Consider the following 19,823-nt stretch of genomic DNA (forward strand, 5'->3'; position numbering starts at 1 on the left):
CGGCAATTGCTCCGCCTCCAGACCAACATCGTCCTCATACATGTCGACACACACGTACCGACACACAGCAGACACACAGGGAATGCTCTTATCGAAGACAGGACCCCACTAGCCCTTTGGGGAGACAGAGGGAGAATTTGCCAGCACACACCCAAGCGCTATAAATATATAGGAACAACCCTATAGAAGTGTTGTCTCCCTTATAGCAGCTTAATATATATCAAAAAACGCCAAAAAAAGTGCCCCCCCCCTCTCTTTTTTACCCTGTTTCTGTAGTGCAGTGCAGGGGAGAGTCCTGGGAGCCTTCCTCGCAGCGGAGCTGAGCAGGAAAATGGCGCTGTGTGCTGAGGAGATAGGCCCCGCCCCCTATTTCGGCGGGCTCTTCTCCGGAGTTTGTGAGACCTGGCAGGGGTTAAATACATCCATATAGCCCCAAGGGCTATATGTGATGTATTTTTTAGCCAGAACAAGGTATTCTCATTGCTGCCCAGGGCGCCCCCTGCAGCGCCCTGCACCCTCCGTGACCGCTGGTGTGAAGTGTGTGACAACAATGGCGCACAACTGCAGTGCTGTGCGCTACCTCATGAAGACTGAAAAGACTTCTGCCGCCGGTTTCTGGACCTCTTCGCTTTTCGGCATCTGTAAGGGGGTCGGCGGCGCGGCTCCGGACTCCATGGCTGGGCCTGTGTTCGATCCCTCTGGAGCTAATGGTGTCCAGTAGCCTAAGAAGCCAATCCATCCTGCACGCAGGTGAGTTCACTTCTTCTCCCCTAAGTCCCTCGTTGCAGTGAGCCTGTTGCCAGCAGGACTCACTGAAAATAAAAAACCTAAAAACTTTTTCTAAGCAGCTCTTTAGGAGAGCCACCTAGATTGCACCCTGCTCGGACGGGCACAAAAACCTAACTGAGGCTTGGAGGAGGGTCATAGGGGGAGGAGCCAGTGCACACCACCTGATCCTAAAGCTTTATTTTTGTGCCCTGTCTCCTGCGGAGCCGCTAATCCCCATGGTCCTGACGGAGTCCCCAGCATCCACTAGGACGTTAGAGAAATATATTTTGAGGGCCCTGACTACGTCCAGTAACTTGGAGTCCTCCAAGTCCCTAGTAGCCGCAGGCACCACAATAGGCTGGTTCACGTGAAACGCTGAAACCACCTTTGGGAGAAATTGAGGACGAGTCCTCAATTCTGCCCTATCAGTGTGAAAAATCAGGTAAGGGCTTTTATAAGATAAAGCCGCCAATTCTGAGACACGCCTGGCTGAAGCCAGGGCTAACAGCATTACCACCTTCCATGTGAGATATTTTAATTCCACAGTGGTGAGTGGTTCAAACCAATGTGATTTTAGGAACCCCATGTCACAACTGAGGGCCTGAGCTGACGGGAGGCAGCCTCAGTTGTAGGGGCTGAGATGTACCGGAACCTGGGAGGTTGTATCAGACCCCTGGACATGTAAGTAACATGAAGAAGAACCGCCCGAAGGCGTGACCACGACAACTTGAATAAAAGTCAATGATGTTTATTTATGACAAACTCCATGCATCACAGTAGCAGTAAAAGAAACATAAAATCAGCAGAGAAATAATACAGTTCCTGGGTACTACAGGGTGGCAGGGGCCACAGAGCTCTGGTAGTATGAGACAGTTCTTATTATCTGCGAGTTGGAAAGTCCTTACCAGGCCTGACTGTAGCAATGAAGAAAGCCCAGGATCGTACCAGCTGGTGTTCCAGGGAAAGCTGGACTGCTGTAAATAAAATAGCTGCTGTGGGTTCTGGTTGGAACCAGACAGATGTTGGCACGGAGTGGATACTGGCTGGAACCAGTTAAATAATAAATGAAGCTTGAGAGCGATGCAATATGAATGAAATGTAGAACTTGAGAGCGGAGAAATAATAATACCGGCGGAGAGTGGTAAACTGTAGAAAGGACACCGGCCCTTTAAGAGAAGCTGTACTCTGCTGGAAGCTGGGCTGGAAGCAGGTAATGTTGTAGCTGGAAACAGATGAATCCACAATGGATCGGAGAGTCAGGCTACACCGCAGGTGGAATGCTGGTGCGGGTCTCTATGGTGGAAGTCTTGAGACAGGAGCTGGAACCTGGAAGACAATCACAGGAGAGAGACAAACAGGAACTAGGTTTGACAACCAAAGCACTGACGCCTTCCTTGCTCAGGCACAGTGTATTTATACCTGCAGCAAGGAAGGGATTGGCTAGGCAATTATGCAGATTATCAATACTGAGAACAGATTGGTGGAAATGATCAGCTGACAGAATCCAAGATGGCTGCGCCCATGCAGACACTTGGAGGGAAGTTTGGTTTGTAATCCATGTGGTAATGAAAACAGTAATGGCGGCGCCGGCCACCGGAGACAGGAGGCGCCAAGCTGACAGGTGCACATCCAACCACGCGGACACAGCGGAGGCCGCGGCTGACGTAATCGCCACTCAGACACTCTGCATGCAGAAGCTCAGGGACGGCGGCGGAGGCCGCGGGAGACGCCATGCCAGGTGTAATATGGCGTTTACTGTGACAGCGTCTCAGAGTGACAGGAGAGGATACAGGAATGTAAACATCAGGATAACAGATGGGATCCGGTCCTGGAGCGCTGAGCCAGCCTTAGGAGGCATCTGATGGGTAAGAAATGGCGTCCAGATACCCGGATCGTGACACCCCAAAACCACATTGAGATCCCAAGGTGCCACCGGGGGCACAAAAGGAGGCTGTATATGCAGTACCCCTTTGACAAACGTCTGGACTTCAGGCACTGAAGCCAGTTCTTTTTGGAAGAAAATCGACAGGGCCGAAATTTGAACTTTAATGGACCCTAATTTTAGGCCCATAGACAGTCCTGTTTGCAGGAAATGTAGGAAGCGACCCAGTTGAAATTCCTCTGTAGGGGCCTCTTTGGCCTCACACCACGCAACATATTTTCGCCAAATGCGGTGATAATGTTTTGCGGTTACATCCTTCCTGGCCTTTATCAGGGTAGGGATGACTTCTTCTGGAATGCCTTTTTCCTTCAGGATCCGGCGTTCAACCGCCATGCCGTCAAACGCAGCCGCGGTAAGTCTTGGAACAGACAAGGTCCCTGCTGGAGCAGGTCCTTTCTTAGAGGTAGAGGCCACGGGTCCTCCGTGAGCATCTCTTGAAGTTCCGGGTACAAAGTCCTTCTTGGCCAATCCGGAACCACGAGTATAGTTCTTACTCCTCTCTTTTTTATGATTCTCAGTACTTTTGGTATGAGAGGCAGAGGAGGGAACACATACACTGACTGGTACACCCATGGTGTTACCAGAGCGTCCACCGCTATTGCCTGTGGGTCCCTTGACCTGGCGCAATATCTGTCCAGTTTTTTGTTGAGACGGGACGCCATCATGTCCACCTTTGGTTTTTCCCAACGGTTTACCATCTCTTGGAAGACTTCTGGATGAAGTCCCCACTCCCCCGGGTGAAGGTTGTGTCTGCTGAGGAAGTCCGCTTCCCAGTTGTCCACTCCCGGAATGAACACTGCTGACAGTGCTATCACATGATTCTCCGCCCAGCGAAGAATCCTTGCAGCTTCTGCCATCGCCCTCCTGCTTCTCGTGCCGCCCTGTCTGTTTACGTGGGCGACTGACGTGATGTTGTCCGATTGGATCAATACCGCCTGACCCTGAAGCAGGGGTTTTGCTTGACTTAGGGCATTGTAAATGGCCCTTAGTTCCAGAATGTTTATATGAAGAGATGTTTCCATGCTTGACCACAAGCCCTGGAAATTTTGTCCCTGTGTGACTGCTCCCCAGCCTCTCAGGCTGGCATCTGTGGTCACCAGGATCCAATCCTGAATGCCGAATCTGCGGCCCTCTAGTAGATGAGCACTCTGCAGCCACCACAGAAGAGACACCCTTGTCCTTGGCGACAGGGTTATCCGCTGATGCATCTGAAGATGCGATCCGGACCATTTGTCCAGAAGATCCCACTGAAACGTTCTTGCATGGAATCTTCCAAATGGAATCGCTTCGTAAGAAGCCACCATTTTTCCCAGGACCCTCGTGCACTGATGCACTGACACCTGGCCTGGTTTTAGGAGATTCCTGACTAGCTCGGATAACTCCCTGGCCTTCTCCTCTGGGAGAAACACCTTTTTCTGGACTGTGTCCAGAATCATTCCTAGGAACAGGAGACGTGTCGTTGGAATCAGCTGCGATTTTGGAATATTTAGGATCCACCCGTGCTGACGTAACACTAACTGAGATAGTGCTACTCCGACTTCTAACTGTTCCCTGGACCTTGCCCTTATCAGGAGATCGTCCAAGTAAGGGATAATTAAAACGCCTTTTCTTCGAAGAAGAATCATCATTTCGGCCATTACCTTGGTAAAGACCCGAGGTGCCGTGGACAACCCAAACGGCAGCGTCTGAAACTGATAATGACAGTTTTGTACTACAAACCTGAGGTACCCTTGGTGAGAAGGGTAGATTGGGACGTGGAGATAAGCATCTTTGATGTCCAGAGACACCATATAGTCCCCTTCTTCCAGGTTTGCTATCACTGCTCTGAGTGACTCCATCTTGAATTTGAACCTCTTTATGTAAGTGTTCAAGGATTTTAGATTTAAAATTGGTCTCACCGAGCCGTCCGGCTTCGGTACCACAAACAGCGTGGAATAATACCCCTTTCCCTGTTGTAGGAGAGGTACCTTGATTATCACCTGCTGGGAATACAGCTTGTGAATGGCTTCCAAAACTGCCTCCCTGTCGGAGGGAGACTTTGGTAGAGCAGACTTCGGGAACCGGCGAGGGGGAGACGTCTCGAATTCCAGTTTGTACCCCTGTGATACTACCTGCAGAATCCAGGGGTCCACTTGCGAGTGAGCCCACTGCGCGTTGAAATTTTTGAGACGGGCCCCCACCGTGTCCGAGTCCGCTTGTAAAGCCCCAGCGTCATGCTGAAGACTTGGCAGAAGCAGAGGAGGGCTTCTGCTCCTGGGAAGCGGCTGCCTGGTGCAGTCTTTTTCCTCTTCCTCTGCCCCGGGGCAGAAATGAGTGGCCTTTTGCCCGCCTGTACTTATGGGAACGAAAGGACTGAGTTTGAAAAGACGGTGTCTTTTTCTGCTGAGAGGTGACCTGGGGTAAAAAGGTGGACTTTCCGGCCGTTGCCGTGGCCACCAGGTCCGATAGACCGGCCCCAAATAACTCCTCTCCTTTAAACGGCAATACTTCCATATGTCGTTTGGAATCCGCATCCCCTGACCACTGTCGCGTCCATAACGCTCTTCTGGCAGAAATGGACATAGCACTCACTCTTGATGCCAGGGTGCAAATATCCCTCTGTGCATCACGCATATATAGTAATGCATCCTTCAAATGCTCTATAGTTAGTAATATACTGTCCCTATCCAGGGTATCAATATTTTCAGTCAGGGAATCCGACCACGCCACTCCAGCACTGTACATCCAGGCTGATGCGATTGCTGGTCGCAGTATAACACCAGTATGTGTGTATATACCCTTCAGGTTATTTTCCAGCCTTCTATCCGCTGGTTCTTTGAGGGCGGCCGTATCAGGAGACGGTAACGCTACTTGTTTAGATAAACGTGTGAGCGCTTTATCTACTTTAGGGGGTGTTTCCCAACGCACCCTAACCTCTGGCGGGAAAGGGTACAGTGCCAATAATTTATTAGAGATTAGCACTTTTTTATCGGGGGAAACCCACGCTTTATCACACACCTCATTTAATTCATCTGACTCAGGAAAAGCTACTGGTAGTTTTTTCACTCCCCACATAATACCCTTCTTTGTGGTACTTGTAGTGTCAGAAATGTTCAATGCCTCCTTCATTGCCGTGATCATGTAACGTGTGGCCCTACTGGACATTACGTTTGTCTCCTCACCGTCGACACTGGACTCAGTATCCGTGTCTGGGTCTGTGTCGACCCACTGAGGTAACGGGCGTTTTATCGCCCCTGACGGTGTCTGAGACGCCTGGACAGGCACTAATTGATTTGTCGGCTGTCTCATGTCGTCAACAGTTTTTTTGTAAAGTGCTGACATTGTCACGTAGTTCTTTAAATACAACCATCCAGTCAGGTGTCGACTCCCTAGGGGGTGACATCACTAATACAGGCAATTGCTCTGCTTCCACATCATTTTCCTCCTCATACATGTCGACACAATCATACCGACACCCAGCACACACACAGGGAATGCTCTGAGAGAGGACAGGACCCCACTAGCCCTTTGGGGAGACAGAGGGAGAGTTTGCCAGCACACACCAGAGCGCTATATATATATATATAGGGATAACCTTATATAAGTGTTACTCCCTTTTATAGCTGCTGTTTATAATTTAGCTGCCAATAGTGCCCCCCCTCTCTCGTTTTTACCCTGATTCTGTAGGGACTGCAGGGGAGAGTCAGGGAGCCGTCCTTCCAGCGGAACTGTGAGGGAAAATGGCGCTTGTGTGCTGAGGAGATAGGCTCCGCCCCTTCACGACGGCCTTATCTCCCGCTTTTTTCTGGAAAACTGGCAGGGGTTAAATACATCCATATAGCCCAGGAGCTATATGTGATGTATTTCTTTTGCCATCCTAAGGTATTTCTGTTTTTTATTGCGTCTCAGGGCGCTCCCCCCCAGCGCCCTGCACCCTCAGTGACCGGAGTGTGAAGTGTGCTGAGAGCAATGGCGCACAGCTGCAGTGCTGTGCGCTACCTTAGTTGAAGACAGGAACGTCTTCTGCCGCCGATTTCACCGGACCTCTTCGTTCTTCTGGCTCTGTAAGGGGGCCGGCGGCGCGGCTCCGGGACCCATCCAGGCTGAACCTGTGATCGTCCCTCTGGAGCTAATGTCCAGTAGCCTAAGAAACCCAATCCACTCTGCACGCAGGTGAGTTCGTTTCTTCTCCCCTTAGTCCCACGATGCAGTGAGCCTGTTGCCAGCAGGACTCACTGAAAATAAAAAACCTAAAATAAACTTTTACTCTAAGCAGCTCAGGAGAGCCACCTAGCATGCACCCTTCTCGTTCGGGCACAAAATCTAACTGAGGCTTGGAGGAGGGTCATAGGGGGAGGAGCCAGTGCACACCAGCTAGTTCAAGCTTTTACTTTTGTGCCCAGTCTCCTGCGGAGCCGCTATTCCCCATGGTCCTTACGGAGTCCCAGCATCCACTTAGGACGTTAGAGAAAATAAAGTTAAAATAAACTAAAGAAAAGATCCTCTGGGAGCTCCAGAGTGTGCATCCTCTCCTGAGGGCACATTTTTCTAAACTGGCTGTAGGAGGGGGGGGGGGGGGGGGAGCCTGCACACCCAGTTGAAGAAATTTAAAGTGCACCGGCTCCCTTGGACCCCTTCTATACCCATCGTATTGAGTGAACCTCAGTATCCTTTATGGATGCTAGAGAAAAATTGTTGGGTGTAATCAGTGGCTTTTAAAAGGTCACAAGAAAATTACACCTAATTTCTTTTTACAGTAGGCCGCTCAAATTTTGCACAAGTTTTAATATGAACATTGTTCAAGTGGTCATACAGAGTTGTATTTAACCATGAGTTAAATGATTCACCAACACTTTCACGCGAGTCATATGACAAGTGACATCAGTACTCACACACAGGAAGACTATACATATTCATATCAATTGTATGTGTGCGTATACTGTATTTGTATACGGTGGGAAATAAAACATTAGCATAATTTGGTGTGAGTAATGTGTCCATCTCAGAGTTAGAATCTTCGTGGTATCAACTGCACAAGGCATCACTGTTCATGTATTTTGCAAAATGCAGCTTTATGGATTATTAAGTAATTTAAAACAATTTTTAAAAGATCTGTCTTTTAGAACATTTTTATTACAGGTTTTAGCGATAGCCTGCAAATTAAATTCAATAAGGAAATTGGAGTATGTCTGGATTCCAGCACACTCCATTCTTATAGAAATCCTAATTTAAAAAAACAATTCCGATCCGTTTTCTCTGCGGTGACGAATGCAGTCAGGCAACATTGCAGAGCCAAGCATCTTCCCGAACAATCTCAGTAAGATGTAGGCATTAATGACTTCACACAACCCATCCAATGAGATTCCAGCGATTGGCTTTTTGCACATAAAAATTAATGGAATTGTTGTGCACAAAAGATAAATATATTCATCTGGTCCTGCAAAGTCTTTATTCTTCAGTGGAATTTGGATATAGATTTTCTTTCCACTTATTTGATAAGTGTGTTCCTAGAAGAAAGAGAGAGAGAGAAGGGGGGATTGGATGGATACCAATTAAGCCAAGTGTCTGTCTCTGTGTCGAAGTAAATAAATTATACTATTCTGAAATGTTGCACTCACACTACAATTGTATTCATAATTTACTTCCTCCAATGTAATTAAAGATTTAAAGGCATCCTCATAACTCTAAAGGGTTCAGAGACTCTACAAAAGCCATTAGAATTGCTATTGCAATACAAGAATTGGAGGCCAAAAAATAAGAATTTACTTACCGATAATTCTATTTCTCGTAGTCCGTCAGGACCAGGGGGATTAGCGGCTCCGCAGGAGACAGGGCACAAAATTAAAAGTTTGACCACTAGGTGGTGTGCACTGGCTCCTCCCCCTATGACCCTCCTCCAAGCCTCAGTTAGGATACTGTGCCCGGACGAGCGTACACAATAAGGAAGGATTTTGAATCCCGGGTAAGACTCATACCAGCCACACCAATCACACTGTACAACTTGAGATCTGAACCCAGTTAACAGCATGATAACAGAGGAGCCTCTGAAAAGATGGCTTCCAACAATAATAACCCGATTTTTGTAACAATAACTATGTACAAGTATTGCAGACAATCCGCACTTGGGATGGGCGCCCAGCATCCACTACGGACTACGAGAAATAGAATTATCGGTAAGTAAATTCTTATTTTCTCTGACGTCCTAAGTGGATGCTGGGGACTCCGTCAGGACCATGGGGATTATACCAAAGCTCCCAAACGGGCGGGAGAGTGCGGATGACTCTGCAGCACCGAATGAGAGAACTCCAGGTCCTCCTTAGCCAGGGTATCAAATTTGTAGAATTTTACAAACGTGTTCTCCCCTGACCACGTAGCTGCTCGGCAGCGTTGTAATGCCGAGACCCCTCGGGCAGCCGCCCAAGGTGAGCCCACCTTCCTTGTGGAGTGGGCATTTACAGATTTTGGCTGTGGCAGGCCTGCCACAGAATGCGCAAGTTGAATTGTGCTACAAATCCAACGAGCAATCGTCTGCTTAGACGCAGGAACACCCAGCTTGTTGGGTGCATACAGTACAAACAGCGAGTCAGACTTTCTGACTCCAGCCGTCCTTGAAATATATATATATATTTTTAAGGCTCTGACAACGTCGAACAACTTGGAGTCCTCCAAGACGCTAGAAGCCGCAGGCACCACAATAGGTTGGTTCAGGTGAAACGCTGATACCACCTTAGGGAGAAACTGAGGACGCGTCCGCAGTTCTGCCCTGTCCCAATGGAAAATCAGATATGGCTTTTGTACGAAAAAGCCGCCAATTCTGACACTCTCCTGGCCGAAGCCAGGGCCAGTAGCATGGTCACTTTCCATGTAAGATATTTCAAATCCACCGATTTGAGTGGCTCAAACCAATGGGATTTGAGGAATCCCAAAACTACATTGAGATCCCACAGTGCCACTGGAGGCACAACCGGGGCTGTATATGTAGTACTCCTTTGACAAAAGCTTGGACTTCAGGAACTGAAGCCAATTCTTTCTGGAAGAAAATCGACAGGGCCGAAATTTGAACCTTAATGGACCCCAATTTGAGGCCCATAGACAATCCTGTTTGCAGGAAATGTAGGAATCGACCCAGTTGAAATTCCTCCGTCGGAGCCCTCTCTTTCAGGATCCGGCGTTCAACCGCCATGCCGTCAAACGCAGCCGCGGTAAGTCTAGAGGTAGAGTGCACGGATCCTCCGTGCGCATCTCTTGAAGTTCCGGGTACCAAGTCTTTCTTGGCAAATCCGGAGCCACGAGTATCGTTCTTACTCCCCTTCGCCTTATAATTCTCAGTACCTTGGGTATGAGAGGCAGAGGGGGGAACACATACATTGACTGGTACACCCATGGTGTTACCAACACGTCCACAGCTATTGTCTGAGGGTCTCTTGACCTGGCGCAATACCTGTCCATTTTTTTGTTGAGGCGGGACGCCATCATGTCCACCTTTGGTTTTTCCCAACGGTTCACAATCATGTGGAAGACTTCTGGATGAAGTCCCCACTCTCCCGGGTGGTGATCGTGTCTGCTGAGGAAGTCTGCTTCCCAGTTGTCCACTCCCGGAATGAACACTGCTGACAGTGCTATCACATGATTTTCTGCCCAGTGAAAAATCCTTGCAGCTTCTGCCATTGCCCTCCTGCTTCTTGTGTCGCCCTGTCTGTTTACGTGGGCGACTGCCGTGGTGTTGCCCTACTGGATCAACACCGGCTGACCCTGAAGCAGAGGTCTTGCCAGGCTTAGAGCATTGTAAATTGCCCTTAGCTCCAGTATATTTATGTGAAGTGAAGTCTCCAGGCTTGACCACACTCCCTGGAAATTTCTTCCCTGTGTGACTGCTCCCCAGCCTCTCAGGCTGGCATTCGTGGTCACCAGGACCCAGTCCTGAATGCCGAATCTGCGGCCCTCCAAAAAGGTGAGCACTCTGCAACCACCACAGAAGAGACCCCCTTGTCCTTGGAGACGGGGCTATCCGCTGATGCGTCTGAAGATGCGATCCGGACCATTTGTCCAGCAGATCCCACTGAAAGGTTCTTGCGTGGAATCTGCCGAATGGAATCGCTTCGTAAGAAGCCACCATTTACCCAGGACTCTTGTGCATTGATGCACTGACACTTTTCCTGGTTTTAGGAGGTTCCTGACTAGCTCGGATAACTCCCTGGCTTTCTCCTCCGGGAGAAAAACCTTTTTCTGAACTGTGTCCAGAATCATCCCTAGGAACAGCAGACGTGTCGTCGGGCTCAGCTGGGATTTTGGAAAATTTAGAATCCACCCGTGCTGTTGCAGCACTACTTGGGTTAGTGCTACACCGGCCTCTAACTGTTCTCTGGATCTTGCCCTTAATCAGGAGATCGTCCAAGTAAGGGATAATTAATATGCCTTTTCTTCGAAGGAGAATCATCATTTCGGCCATTACCTTGGTAAAGACCCGGGGTGCCGTGGACAATCCAAACGGCAACGTCTGAAACTGATAGTGACAGTTTTGTACAACAAACCTGAGGTACCCTTGGTTTGAAGGGCAAATTGGGACATGGAGGTAAGCATCCTTGATGTCCAAGGACACCATAAAGTCCCCTTCTTCCAGATTCGCTATCACTGCTCTGAGTGATTTCATCTTGAACTTGAACCTTTGTATGTAAGTGTTCAAAAGATTTCAGACTTCCGTCCGGCTTCGGTACCACAAACAGCGTGGAATAATACCCCTTTCCTTGTTGTAGTAGGGGTACCTTGACTATTACTTGCTGGGAATACAGCTTGTGAATAGCTTCCAACACCGTCTCCCTGTCGGAGGGAGATGTTGGTAAAGCAGACTTCAGGAATCTGCGAGGAAGAGACGTCTCGAATTCCAATCTGTACCCCTGTGATACTACCTGCAGGATCCAGGGGTCGACTTGCGAGTGAGCCCACTGCGCGCTGAAATTCTTGAGACGACCCCCCCACCGGACCTGAGTCCGCTTGTAAGGCCCCAGCGACATGCTGAGGACTTTTCAGAAGCGGGGGAGTGCTTCTGCTCCTGGGAAGGAGCTGCTTGCTGCAGTCTCTTACCCTTTCCTTTGCCTCAGGCAGATATGAATGGCCTTTTGCCCGCTTGTTCTTATGAGAACGAAAGGACTGAGGCTGAAAAGACGGTGTCTTTTTCTGTTGGGAGGTGACCTGAGGTAAAAAAGGTGGATTTTCCGGCTGTTGCCGTGGCCACCAAGTCCGATAGACCGACCCCAAATAATTCCTCCCCTTTATACGGCAAACTTCCATATGCCGCTTGGAATCCGCATCACCTGACCACTGTCGCGTCCATAAACTTCTTCTGGCAGAAATGGACAGCGCACTTACCCTTGATGCCAGAGTGCAAATATCCCTCTGTGCATCTCGCATATAAAGAAAATGCATCCTTTAAATGCTCTATAGTCAATAAAATATTGTCGCTATTCAGGGTATCAATATTTCCAGTCAGAGATTCCGACCAAACCCCCCCAGCACTGCACATCCATGCTGGGGCGATTGCTGGTCGCAGTATAACATCAGTATGTGTGTATATACTTTTTAGAGTATTTTCCAGCCTCCTATCAGCTGGATCTTTGAGGGCGGCCGTATCAGGAGACGGTAACGCCACTTGTTTTGATAAGCGTGTGAGCGCCTTATCTACCCTAGAGGGTGTTTCCCAGCGCGCCCTAACCTCTGGCGGGAAAGGGTATAATGCCAATAACTTCTCTGAAATTAGCAACTTCCTATCGGGGGTAACCCACGCTTCATCACACACTTCAATCAATTCATCTGATTCAGGAAAAACTACAGGTAGTTTTTTCACACCCCACATAATACCCATTTTTGTGGTACTTGTAGTATCAGAAATATGTAACGCCTCCTTCATTGCCGTGATTATGTAACGTGTGGCCCTACTGGAAAATACGTTTGTTTCTTCACCGTCGACACTGGAGTCAGTGTCCGTGTCTGTCGACCGACTGAGGTAATGGGCGTTTTAAAGCCCCTGACGGTGTTTGAGACGCCTGGACAGGTACTAATTGGTTTGCCGGCCGTCTCATATCGTCAACCGACCTTGTAGCGTGTTGACACTATCACGTAATTCCATAAATAAAGCCATCCATTCCGGTGTCGACTCCCTAGGGGGTGACATCCCATTACAGGCAATTGCTCCACCTCCACACCAACATCGTCCTCATACCTGTCGACACACACGTACCGACACACAGCACACACACAGGGAATGCTCTGATAGAGGACAGGACCCCACTAGCCCTTTGGGGAGACAGAGGGAGAGTTTGCCAGCACACACGAAAGCGCTATAATTATACAGGGACAACCTTATAGTAAGTGTTTTCCCTTATAGCAGCTTAATATATAATAATATCGCCAAAAAATGCCCCCCCTCTCTGTTTTAACCCTGTTTCTGTAGTGCAGTGCAGGGGAGAGCCTGGGAGCCTTCCCACCAGCGGATCTGTGTGGGAAAAATGGCGCTGTGTGCTGAGGAGATAGGCCCCGCCCCCTTCACGGCAGGCTCTTCTCCCGTTTTTTTCTGTAATCCTGGCAGGGGTTAAATACATCCATATAGCCCAGGGGCTATATGTGATGTATTTTTAGCCAGTAAAGGTAATTACATTGCTGCCCAGGGCGCCCCCCCCCCAGCGCCCTGCACCCTCAGTGACCGCGGTGTGAAGTGTGCTGAGAGCAATGGCGCACAGCTGCAGTGCTGTGCGCTACCTTAAGAAGACTGGGAAGTCTTCAGCCGCCGATTTCTGGACCTCTTCTCTCTTCAGCATCTGTAAGGGGGCCGGCGGCGCGGCTACGGTGACCCATCCAGGCTGTACCTGTGATCGTCCCTCTGGAGCTAGTGTCCAGTAGCCTAAGAAGCCAATCCATCCTGCACGCAGGCGAGTTCGCTTCTTCTCCCCTTAGTCCCGCGTTGCAGTGAGCCTGTTGCCAGCAGGACTCACTGAAAATAAAAAACCTAACAAACTTTTATTCTAAGCAGCTCTTTAGGAGAGCCACCTAGATTGCACCCTTCTCGGCCGGGCACAAAAATCTAACTGAGGCTTGGAGGAGGGTCATAGGGGGAGGAGCCAGTGCACACCACCTAGTGGTCAAACTTTTAATTTTGTGCCCTGTCTCCTGCGGAGCCGCTAATCCCCCTGGTCCTGACGGAGTCCCCAGCATCCACTTAGGACGTCAGAGAAATAAAGGATAATTAAAATACAAAACTATTAAATATACTCTTTATCTTAACTGCAAATTCCTGAACCCATCACCACCATAACCGGGGGATTCCTCTATAGATTTAGCTCCCTACAAATTACACTTCTGTTCAGAATTAGAGTGATACAAGCCCCACATGTACCCCAACACTGAAAAGTGGAATATTCATATTTGGTACTCACGCTGTCATGCTCTTCCCACTCCCACTGAGAACAATGTAAGGTGTCTTCTGGGCCTTCTGCTTCTCCTGAAGCAGTGCAACGGTACCAAGAGGGGTGTCACTAGAACTCATCTTTTTCAGCAGCTGATGAGAAAAATTAAATATTAGTTTTGACTGCACAAACACAACAAACACAGCCTGTCTAGATTGTAGTCCTGATAAAGAAAAATCTACTGAAAGGAGGAAAGTGTTTCTTCTGGATTCCCCAATACCAGTAGTAAGAGCCCCATTTAATAACAATTTATATTCCAGTTATCACTTCTTACTGATCATAAATGGTGCTCCAACCAATCAGCTCATGTCTGTCATTTTACAGGTGGAGTTTTTGAAAAATTACAGTGGTGAGCTGATTGGTTGAAGCAACATTTAAGATTAGTAACAAATGATAACAAGAATATCACTCATTATTAAATGGGGCCCTAAGTGTACATAAGGCATTTTCCAGCACTCCAGTCCTGGAAAGATAAACCCACCGACCAAGCAGCACATCCAAGGAATGAAGTGCTGCCGCCTCAATATTGCTAGGGTGAGGGTACAAGCAAGGTACTTGCTAGTCACTTTATTGTTGATGTTAAACATCAAATTGACTATATAGTACACATTAATATACATTTGCCACTTATGAAGGAATCTGACAGTAGTAAAATAGCTGTAGGATTGTCGTACTAACACCATGGCCCTGGTTTTCATCGCTGTGGCCTAATAAAGTGGTCTTGGATGGCATCATTGATCCAGTAAGCACTTCTTTTTTTCTGCCATGTAGTTTGGAAATCACACTTGGTATTGTGTAAGAAACAGAGTTTCCCACATTGAGGATTTTTTTTTATTTTATTTCTTTTATTAATTTATGAAGACTAGAAAAAAACCTGGATCTGAGCTGCTTGAAGCTGCAGGTTTCTTCCATTTGTGCTGCTTCCGGAAAGGTTATGCACTAGCTCTGTGGGTCTTGCAGCTGATCTATTTGTAGCCAGGGATTAAGAAGAATGCGAGTGTTGCCATGCTGAGGGAGTACTTTTGTTGTGTAACACTGACTTTTGTGGGCTTTTAAGAAATGCTAGTTTAATCTGATAAGTTATATAAATTCTTTTGCAGCCCAAAAAATTGTGAATCCTTTCAAATGCTACTCGTGGTGGGGCGTCTTAGCTATGCTAAATGAAGCAAAAGGTGTTCGTTTCCCTTTCTGCCTAACAAGGAAGGTGAAAGCGAATAGTAATAATCAGTCTAAAATACTAGCAGCCCTTTCATACATCGCAACGTCTGCTTTACCAATAATGTAATTTTTAATCCAAAAACAGTTATTTAACACTACACCATTACTTACAGCTTCCTCGTCCAGTTTCTTCATACGCTTTTCTGTTTTCATTTTACCAGAGCCCTTGCCATGGAACCGGTGAGACAGTTGTCTAAAAGCCTATGGCAAAATAAATCAACAAAAAGTTAGAATCTGGCAGTCAGCAGATGAAAGGGGAGACGCGTTACAGATTACCTCCTTTGGACAAAGCTTCCGTCCAGTTTCATCGACGTACTCAATCTTGACATCTGGTCTGTAGCCTTCTTTTTCCTTGAAGTCCTGTGTAAATCCTCTGTACTCTTCTCTTCTGCTATACTTGTCATCTATTGCCCTGTATATTCAAAATAAGTCTCAATTTAAAAAAGGTTGTAAGAACTGCAGAGACTTTCTCCAACATCTATAAGGGACACTGGGGTTCACTTAGTATGATGAGTATAGAGCCGGTCCACTTTAAATTTCTTCAACTGGGTTTGCTGGCTCCTTCCCTCTATGCCCCCTCCTACAGCCAATTTAGAAAACTGTGCCCTCAAGAAAGACAGCACAATCTATCTGGAGCTCCAGAGGATTTTTTCTTTAGTTTAGTTTTTTAAACTTTATTATTTTTGGGAAACTGTTTGGGCAACCGTATACCGGCACCGTGGGAGTTAGGAGGGGAACGGTTACCGGTCTCTTTAGCATCCCACTTGCCTGCTGCAGGACCACCGTCCTGAGAGATTGTTGGTACCGCAGGGCATTGCGCCTTGGCGAACACAATCGCAGCACGCCGCACACCCCTAACATAAGCCTGAAGGTGAGAAGAGTGGCAAGTACAAACCGGGGGCCCCACTAGGGGGGTCCTCCGGTTTTTGGTGCGGTGCAACCGCAGGGGTGGCATACGGGACATGCTATAGCGTCCCTGTGTACACTAGCAGCGGTGGTGAAAACTAGCATTCATGTGATGTTTTACACTTATTAGGAGGCTCTGCCAGTATAAATATCTACATAGCTCCGGCGCGATTACAGGGGGCGGAGCTTCCTCAGAGTGGGACTAGCGGCATTTTGGCGCCTTCCTCTGCTTACACACAGCTCCTCCAGGCACTCCAGGATACGCAGGAAACTGGTACAGGGGTGTAAACAGGGTGAGAGCCGCTATCGTACACAAATCTAGTGTACTGAAAAGGACAAGTAATCCAGTTTCTACTGTGATATAAATATTTACAGCCTGCAGATTTACAGAGTCTGAAAGGCTTGAGTGTGCTGTCCCTCTCTCACTCTAAGGGGGAGATGTACTAAGCAGTGATAAAAGTGAAGTGAGCCAGTGGAGAAGTTGCCCATGGCAACCAATCAGCAGTGACGTAACATTTATAATTTGCATACTATAAAAGCATACAGAGCAGCTGATTGGTTGCCATGGACAACTTCTCCACTGGCTCTCTTCTCCACTGTTATCACTGCTTAGTACATGTCCCCCTAAGTGTCCTTCTCACATACAGTAAGGGCAGGCTTGCTAGTGTGTGTGTGTGTGTGTGTGTGTGTGTGTGTGTGTGTGTGTGTGTGTGTGTGTGTGTGTGTGTGTTTACTGTAAACATGGTCATACACCAATTGTGCAGTGTATGTCACACCAGATTCTCTCCCTATACAACTGGTTCCCTATCATGTGACAATGCAGTCTTCACAAGTTAGTGAGAGGACCGGGGGGGAGGGTCAGGAGCCATCTTGGCTCGGTGCCATAAAAACTATGATGGCAGATATGTCATCACAACTCACTGCAAATACTCAGAGGCAGCAGGCTGTTGCAGACATGCCTGCTAAGGCAGATGACAAACAACCCTCCTCCCTAGTTCAGGGCCACTTAAACGTGGGCTGCCTGATTTACTCTCAGAATCTGAGGAAGAAGTACAGGGGGAAGGGGAGGAATTAGAACCCAATACAGAGGATTCCACTTCTGCCCAGGGTATTGAGCCCCTCATTCTTGCTATCAGGGATGTATTAAAAATCCCTTTGGAAGACACTGCAGTACCGCACTCATTTTTACTAGAACAGAAAAAAACTCAATGTCATTTTTCCTGATTCTCCGGAAGTAGAGGACATATTTAAGCAAGCCTGGAAAAAAAGGATTTTGGTACCTACCGGTAAATCCTTTTCTCCTAGTCCGTAGAGGATGCTGGGGACTCCAAAAGGACCATGGGGTATAGACAGGATCTGCAGGAGCTTGGGCACACTGAAAAGACTTAAACTGGGTGTGAACTGGCTCCTCCCTCTATGCCCCTCCTCCAGGACCCAATTTTAGGAACTGTGCCCAGGAGAGACGGACATTCCGAGGAAAGGATTTTTGTTTAAACTAAGGGCTACAACCATACCAGCCCACACCAGAAACATACCGTACAACCGGAGTAACAGTAAACCAGATAACAGTATGAAGTAACAACAGCAACAAGCTGAAAACAAGAAATACACAACCCGTGTATAAACTAATTTTACCAGCAAGAATACACTGCAAGTAACAGTCCGCACTGGGATGGGCGCCCAGCATCCTCTACGGACTAGGAGAAAAGGATTTACCGGTAGGTACCAAAATCCTATTTTCTCTTTGGTCCTAGAGGATGCTGGGGACTCCAAAAGGACCATGGGGTTTATACCAAAGCTCCAGAACGGGCGGGAGAGTGCGGACGACTCTGCAGCACCGACTGAGCAAACGCAAGGTCCTCATCAGCCAGGGTATCAAACTTATAGAACTTAGCAAAAGTGTTTGAACCCGACCAAGTAGCTGCTCGGCAAAGCTGTAGCGCCGAGACGCCTCGGGCAGCCGCCTAAGATGAGCCCACTTTCCTGGTATAATGGGCTTTTACTGACTTCGGCACTGGTAGCCCGGCCGAAGAATGAGCCTGCTGAATCGTACTACAAATCCAGCGTGCAATAGTCTGTTTCGAAGCAGGATGACCAATCTTGTTGGAAGCATACAGGACAAACAGCGCCTCAGTTTTTCTGGCAACAGCTGTCCTAGTGACGTAGATCTTCAAAGCTCTCACATCATCCAGAGATTTTGGAATCGCCACAGCCTCCGTAGCCACCGGGACCATAATAAGTTGGTTAAAGTGAAATGAAGAAACCACCTTCGGCAGAAATTGTTGACGAGTCCTCAATTCCGCCCTATCCGAATGAAAAATCAAGTACGGGCTCTTATGAGATAAGGCCGCCAACTCTGACACTCGCCTGGCAGACGCCAGCGCCAACAGCATAACTACCTTCCAAGTGAGAAATTTCAACTCAACCTTACGCAAAGGTTCAAACCAGGAAGACATGAGAAACCGTAAGACCACATCAAGATCCCATGGAGCTACAGGAGGCACAAACGGAGGATTGATATGCATTACTCCTTTCACAAAAGTCTGAACCTCTGGGAGGACAGCTAATTCTTTTTGAAAGAAAATAGACAAAGCCAAAATCTGCACTTTGAAGGAGCCTAATTTCAGGCCTGCATCTACTCCCGCCTGCAAAAAGTGGAGAAAGCGACCCAAGTGAAAATCTTCCGCAGGAGCCATTTTAGACTCACACCAGGAAACATACTTTCTCCAAATACGGTGATAATGTTTCGCCGTAACCTCCTTCCTAGCCTTAATGAGAGTGGGAATGACCTCCCCGGGAATACCCTTACGAGCTAAGATCTGGCGCTCAACCTCCATGACGTCAAACGCAGCCGCGTTAAGTCTGGAAACACGCATGGACCCTGTGACAACAGGTCCTCTCTTAGAGGAAGCGCCCAACGATCTTCCACCAGTAACTCCTGAAGATCCGGGTAAAAGGCCCTTCTTGGCCAATCTGGAACAATGAGAATCACCTGAACCCTTGCTCGTCGAATGATCCCCAGTACCTTTGGAATGAGAGGAAGTGGAGGGAACACATACACCGACTGGAACACCCACGGAGACACCAGGGCGTCCACTGCACTTGCTTGGGGGTCCTTTGACCTGGAACAATATCTTGGGAGCTTCTTATTGAGACGAGACGCCATCATGTCGATCAACGGTATTCCCCAACGTTTTGTCACCTCTGCAAATACCTCTTGGTGAAGAGCCCACTCTCCCGGATGGAGATCGTGTCTGCTGAGGAAATCTGCTTCCCAGTTGTCCACTCCCGGTAGGAAGACTGCTGAGAGGGCGCTCACGTGTTGTTCCGCCCAGCGAAGGATTCTTGTGGCCTCCGCCATTGCCGCTCTGCTCCTTGTTCTGCCTTGATGGTTTATATGTGCCACCGCTGTGATGTTGCCTGACTGTACCAGGACAGGTCGACCCTGAAGAAGGCTTCTTGCTTGTAGCAGGCCGTGGTAAATGGCTCTTAACTCGAGAACATTTATGTGGAGACAAGCTTCCTGGAGCGACCATTTCCCCTGGAAGTTTCTT

The 19,823-nt window shown here is 48.2% G+C and overlaps 1 long non-coding RNA gene across 1 annotated transcript; it reads right to left on the minus strand.

Moving 5' to 3' along the window:
- Positions 1 to 7,454: 7,454 nt before the first annotated feature.
- Positions 7,455 to 15,791, minus strand: LOC134970085 (uncharacterized). Its single transcript, XR_010189649.1, has 4 exons — positions 15,640 to 15,791; positions 15,475 to 15,564; positions 14,116 to 14,237; positions 7,455 to 8,196 (listed from the first exon to the last, which is right to left on the minus strand). It is a non-coding gene; the product is annotated as an uncharacterized LOC134970085 (long non-coding RNA).
- Positions 15,792 to 19,823: the final 4,032 nt, after the last annotated feature.

The sequence above is a fragment of the Pseudophryne corroboree genome, chromosome 11, assembly GCF_028390025.1.
Source record: "Pseudophryne corroboree isolate aPseCor3 chromosome 11, aPseCor3.hap2, whole genome shotgun sequence".
Lineage (NCBI taxonomy): Eukaryota > Metazoa > Chordata > Amphibia > Anura > Myobatrachidae > Pseudophryne > Pseudophryne corroboree.